The 6,668-nt window shown below is 35.5% G+C and overlaps 1 pseudogene; it reads right to left on the bottom strand.

Annotated features, from left to right (window-relative positions):
- Positions 1–630: 630 nt before the first annotated feature.
- LOC114088065 (glyceraldehyde-3-phosphate dehydrogenase-like) lies at positions 631–5,862 on the bottom strand (annotated as a pseudogene).
- Between the last annotated feature and the right edge of the window lie 806 nt (positions 5,863–6,668).

Consider the following 6,668-nt stretch of genomic DNA (forward strand, 5'->3'; position numbering starts at 1 on the left):
GTCCCAAATTTTCATATGATTCCAGATGAAATAATGCTTGTTTTGATGTGAAAATACAAGCATTTCCATAGATCTGTGATAATGAACATATACTTTGTTTTCTAAAACCTATTTTATTTATTACTTTGCTGAAACAAACATCCAAGCAATGAATCAAGGCAAATAATGAAAATGTTTCTTTTCTTATTCTAATTTTCAAATGACAATATTCATAACAGAGAATAACTTTGAAAATAAAAGCTCATAAATTAGTACAAATTGACATGTCCATCATTTGCCTTATATGAATTCAGTTTTTCAGTAATCCAGAAGTTTCAGTGGGTCGTTGACAGTCCTGATGCAGAGTTCATGATCTAGTTATATTAGAAACATTTCTATCTTCTTAATTTTACTGAAAATATCTGCATTCACTACTTACTTCAAAGATGTGGCTCTCTAGATGTTTTGATTTTGAAATGATTTTTAAAACTCAAGTTATCAAAGTTGTTATCAAATTGAAATAATCAAGTTATATTCATTTATTGTTTCTACAGCTGAAAAAAAAATCATAGTACATGGACAGTGAAAACTGGGACATTTTCCCTCTGAGCCAGAGTAAACATGAACATGGTTATTTTGGAAGGCTTTTCTTTATGACACCAGGGCTGTCAAATTCTTGACACTCAAGTGTGGGGTCGCTAGTATTGAAAATACTTAATGAACATGAATGCTTCTCAGAACTTTGGAGTTGTAAGTTCCGAAGGAGGGATGACTTCTATAATTTTAAATCAGGAGTGCTTATTTTATCATAGTCAATATAATTATTACTATGAAATTTGTGGGGATCTTATTTAAGAGAATATAAAAGCAAGGATGGAAAACTAGACTATCCAGCTGAATTCCCTTTATCCCAGCAGTAGTTAAAATATTCATTCCCCCCAAAAAACACTTAAATTTTTGTTGATCTTTTAGATTTATTGGCAGTGTAGATAAAATATTGAAAATATTATCATGTGAAAAATCATAAATAATTGTGACACTTATAAAACAAGGACATCTTGGGGTGAAAAGATGAAAATCATTATAACAAATAGTTATTATGTAAAATGTTTATATAATGTTCACTTGAAAAAATATTTTTCTAAGATTATGTGTTATTGTTTGTATACGAGGTGTCCACCAGAAGCTCATCTGTGGGACAATGCAAGAAAGTTTGTTCTTGTCAGGTATTTTGGTCACAGCAGCAAAAAGCTGACTAAAAGAGTCTAAAATTTATGCAAAAAAAATTATGATCTTTATTTTATCTATTCAGGGTGGCACCCAAAGCCTTCTCACAATTTATTCCAAAGGATTAATATGTTTTAGTTCTTAAAATGTTTGAAGAAGAATTTTAATGTGCTAAGGATAATAATTATTCCTTGATTGATGTGGTAGGAGAGGCTAAACTTTAGATTTAGTCTGGCTTGGTTCATGTCACGTATAGGACAGAAATAGGAAGAAAATGTGTGCTCAGGTCTGCGAAGGCTTCAGATGGGACAGTGCTTTGGTTCTGTTGGTGGGAGCACAATCGTAGTCATGAAGAGAATATCACCATACACATTAGGTGACAGGGTTTCTATTTGCAGTGCGGGTTGTGATTACTTACAAAATGTAGAGCACAGGCAAACATGAGCTGGAGCCCTAATTCTGACAGATCAGGCTATTTATCTAATTGAGGAAATAGCAACAAATGTATCCGATTGCTGCTGCTCAAAATAAGTTGCCATAAATTCTAACCACACCACACTGCTCATGCATCTTTCAATGTGTTGTGTACTTTCATGTTTTCTTGATCTTTCATCTCCACAGAATTCCTTTTCTTTCCATCTCAATTTAACAGTCTCTTATATACTTCAAATAGATTCCTTTTAAACAAAGTCATCTAGTCCTAGGCAAAATTAACCACAGAGTAATAACTGTTTAGTCATTATTAAATTATTTGCTTATGTGCTACGTTTCTACTTTTAGGTGATATTTAACATGAGGGCCAGACTATACCATTTTCTATCTCTAAGTCCTCTCTTAAATATTTATGGAATTGAATAAAATGATTTATCATCTTGTGTTACTTTGTAACTCACATTTTGTTAATACATTTCTATGCCTTGATTGATCTCCACAAAGAATTTTAACATGTTTCTCCATAGAAACTTCCATATTGTTTTCAATGTTCAATTGCAGCCCATTTATTTCTAAACTCTTTTGTCTAGGTCTTACCTTAGGTCTTGTCTCTTGAACTCCAAAAGGTAAGGGGAAATGTTTATTTGATATTCTTTAAAAAAACAGCTGTTATTGGGAAATTGCAAAAGTTATTCATTCATACCCTATTGTTTCAGTCAGCTTTATTGCTTCTGTGCCCAAAAGACCTGACAAAAATGGTTTTAGAGGAGGAAAAGTTCATTTGGCACTCAGGGTTTCAGACGTTTAAGTCCATAGATGGCCACTCCATTGTTCTGGGCCCAGGGTGAGGCAGAACATCATGGTAAATGGGTGTGTAGGAGGAAAGCAGGTCAGAACTTGGCATCACAGGAGCAGAAGGAAGTCTGCTCACCAGGGACATAATAACCCCCAAAGCATATAGTGACCCACCTCCTCCAGTCATACCCTATGTATCTACAGTTACCACCAGTAAATTCATCAGTGGATTAACACACAGAGATTAGTTTAAGTCACTCATGACTCAATCATTTCATCTCTCAACTATTTTGCATTGTCTCACATATGAGTTTTAGGAGAACACCACATATCCAAATTATAGCATCTGTATTTCAACAAAAATTCAATGTTAGGAAAGGTAACTGTTTTCCCTTTTCTGTACATCTGTATACCACAATGTAGGAAGGTACTTTTCACCATTTCACATTCTCTGATCTGATCGTGGCTGCACTCCCCAAACCAGTTTGTCAGCAGCCTGCTGCTTAAATCTAATGCCCTTGCCTCCCATTCATCTTAGTTGAGATAGAATTATTGACAGAAATGATTTCTGGAGGGAAATTAAGAATGATAATTAATGTGGTGCCCCTTACAGTTACTAAATGGCATGTCTATCTCTATTTGTTTTGGGGGAGGTGTAATAACTCCATCCAATTTAAATGAATCAGTATAAAATTTGGCACAGGGACTTGCAACTTAGAGACCTTATTAAATACAAAGATGATACTACATTACATTTAAGCAGCACCTGTTGAAAATTAACACCTAATAGTGTGCAATTACTTAGCAGTTTCCTCAAGAGGAACTCTGCCTTATCTTTTTAATTCAATTCACTTTGCTTCACAGAATTTGATGTGTATTATTCAGCTTCTGGCTCTAAACAGAGGTAAAAGTATTTATTCATTTTGAAGTAAGCACCTTGGTTGTGGAGCAGTACTTTATACAGCAGAAACACTCTCCCCAGTATAGACTTTTGTTTCAAATACTTCGCTTGAATTTAATATTTCCTATGTATATTTCTCATATGAATTCTTTAGCATTAAATAGATCCGATAGGGTTCAATGACTAAACATAACTAGATGTACTCATTTTAAAATGAATTTTCAGACATAATTTATACATATAATTTAATAGGTCAAATAATACACCAAGGCTGATAACATAATAATAGCAATCTCCTATCCTATTTTTGTCCTCCTAAATTCTAATCTCCAGAGTTGGTGCTTCATGAGTATATTCTGGTATTCTTTAACTGGTTCGTTATGGAAGATGTTTAGATTAGTTGGTGTATATGAGTTATTGGTTATTAAACATTTTAATAGTCAACCTTACTTACTTACCAATTATGTTAGAAACTGGCATTTGCACTTTTAATTCTTTAAAGTCAAAAAAATATGCTCAACAAAAAAATATGCTTAATACCTCCTTTAGAATTTCTTTTGACAAGATAAGGTGCATTTCCATGTGGGTAGAAGACAGGGTTGTGCTGAGCTAAGGGAATCTATGAAGAAAAAAAATCTCACAAGGAAGTATTTTGAAGTAACACAGAAATAAGTGGATTTTTTGGTTAAGTCCAATTAGGCATCTAGAATCCTATTCTAGGATCTCTGTTCCTATTAGGTTTCATCTTTTTCTTTGTAAGTTGAAACTACAAAACAAAATGGCCATTTTTTTTAAATCTGCAATTTTCAATTCTTTGACTAAGATCTCTTCCCTCTCTTAATATAATCAATTTTCCACAATATGTGAGAATATCTGCTAATTTTTGTTGTTGTTGTATCAACTATTTCCCCAGCACAATAGCCAGAGGGTAAAACAGAAAAGGAAATGTATTGCCAGATTAAAGTTGTAAGATTTTGCTAGTGATGTCTGTTCTTATCCCAGGTCCTTTTAGAAGAACAGTCTTGTACAGTATGCCACAAAGCAATACCACTGTGTCCTTCAACATCAGGGGATAGTTTTTACATTGCTTTCTAAATGAATAATTCACTAGTGAATTCCAGGAACTTAAACAAATATATATCTTGGCTTTTGTTACATTTTAAAATATAGGTCTTGGATTGGCACAATGTGGCCTCCTGATCCCAAGAGAGAGTCCACTTGACCAAAGGTAAAATTTCTTTCTTTCTTTCTTTCTTTCTTTCTTTCTTTCTTTCTTTCTTTCTTTCTTTCTTTCTTTCTTTCTTTCTTTCTTTCTTTCTTTCTTTCTTCTTCCTTCCTTCCTTCCTTCCTTCCTTCCTTCCTTCCTTCCTTCCTTCCTTCCTTCCTTCCTTCCTTCCTTCTTTCCTTTCCTTTCCTTTCTTTTCTTTTCTTTCTTTTTTTTTTTGGCTGGGTGCAGAAGACTTTATCAGTGATATATGAAGATTCCCCTTTTCAAGGGGTCTGGGATGAAAATTGAATTGAAGAGGTGTGATTCTCAGTGTGTTGGTATACAAATTTGGGCAGAGATCCTCACCTCCCACAAGCAGCTGAGTGCCTCTCTCTTTCTCTTGTGCTCTTGGTGATTCAGGGCGCTCTTACTTCTTGGAGGCCATGTGTTCCACCATCTTGTTGCTGTAACCAAATCCATTGTCATCAGGATCTGGAGAAAGTGAACCTTACGGTAATATGAACCCAAGCATCAAAAATAGAAGAATAGTGATTGGCTATTAAAATCACAGAAGACAACCTGATCATTGCTATAGTCCAGGATGCCTTTTTGGGTCTCCCTGATGCCTGCTTTACCACCTTCTTGATATTGTCAATTCTGACAGTTTTCTCCAGATGACAGATTGTATCCATGACTGACATGAAAGGCCATACCAGAGGTTATCCCATTCAGCTCAGGGATGAGATTGTCCACAGCCTTGGCAGCATTGGTGAATACAGGAATGATGTTCTGGGCCACCTCAGGGCTGTTATGCCACAGTTTCCCCAAGGAACTATATATGGTCCTATAGGGATAGTGATGGCATGAACTGTGGTCATGAGTCCCTTCTGATGTCAAAGTTGTCATGGATGACCATGGCCAGGAGACTGAGCAGTTTGTACTATAAGAGGCACTGCTGATCTTCAGGGAGTTATTATTCTTCCCATGGTTCATACCCATCATAAATGTGGGGGGCATCAGAGGAAAGGGATTCACCCTTCAAGTGAGCCCCAGTCTTCTTCTAGGTAGTGAAGACACTGGTGAATTCCATAAAAATCCAGCACCAGTTAAATTCCATTAGCTGTTGGTGGGATCTTGCTTCCATAAACTGGAGATGAAGTTTTCACTTATGACTGCATGACTGTGCCATGGATGGAATAATTCCAAAGTATATATAATATGTATTTGAGGTCAATGATGGTATCGTTAATGGTGACAATATCCACTTTTCCAGTCGTTCAATATGGTCCAATACATTTACCCCACTAGAGGAGCCACGCATGTCTTAGTGATGCAGCTGACACAGCACTGCATGAGAAGGTGCGCTATCTGTGGAATGGGGAGGAGCAGAGCCAGAAAAGTCTTTTTAATGATTAAAATAAGGAAAGCTTCCAGGGGAGAAGGATAATAAAGAATGTATAGGGGAAGAGAATCTATGGAATTTGATTACTGCCTATAGTTTTGCTTTTAAGGGTGGACTTAAGACAATCTCAAGGTAGAAGCTTCATTATATAGAGTGATAACTCTCGAAATCACCATAGCATCATTTGTAACAATGGGCATATATTACCTGCTGCATCTGTCTTTTCATTTTTATAAGCTCATTTCACTCATTTTCAAAAGGAAGCAACAACAACAAAATCATTTGCCTTGCCTTTCCACCCTGCCTAAGAATTTTTCTTTTGTTTTGCCGAAAGAGAAAAATCATTATTGATGCAGCTGTGTGCTCACAGTAGATGATACAACTGAGCTCATTTTTACTAATAATTTCACTAAAGGGGCATTTTTTGAAGGATGGAAAGGCATTTTCACAATCAAATTCTGTTTCAATTTTCTCGTATGTGGTGAAGTTAGAATAACAGATATCCTGAAAGATTATGTTAATGACACCCTTCTATTTTTCTACCTCACAACTGTGGGCTTTTGAAAATACATAAGACAACCATAAGCCTTTTGTTCCTGGATTTTTTTTCAGTAATCTTTCAGTAGAAAGAGCAAAAGAAAATATTTTTAAGGGGGCAGAGTTTGCTGGGCATCAAACCCAGGGCCTCATGTATGCTAAACAAATTATTTATCACTGAGCTACAT

The sequence above is a fragment of the Marmota flaviventris genome, chromosome 2 (assembly GCF_047511675.1).
Source record: "Marmota flaviventris isolate mMarFla1 chromosome 2, mMarFla1.hap1, whole genome shotgun sequence".
Taxonomy (NCBI): Eukaryota; Metazoa; Chordata; class Mammalia; order Rodentia; family Sciuridae; genus Marmota; species Marmota flaviventris.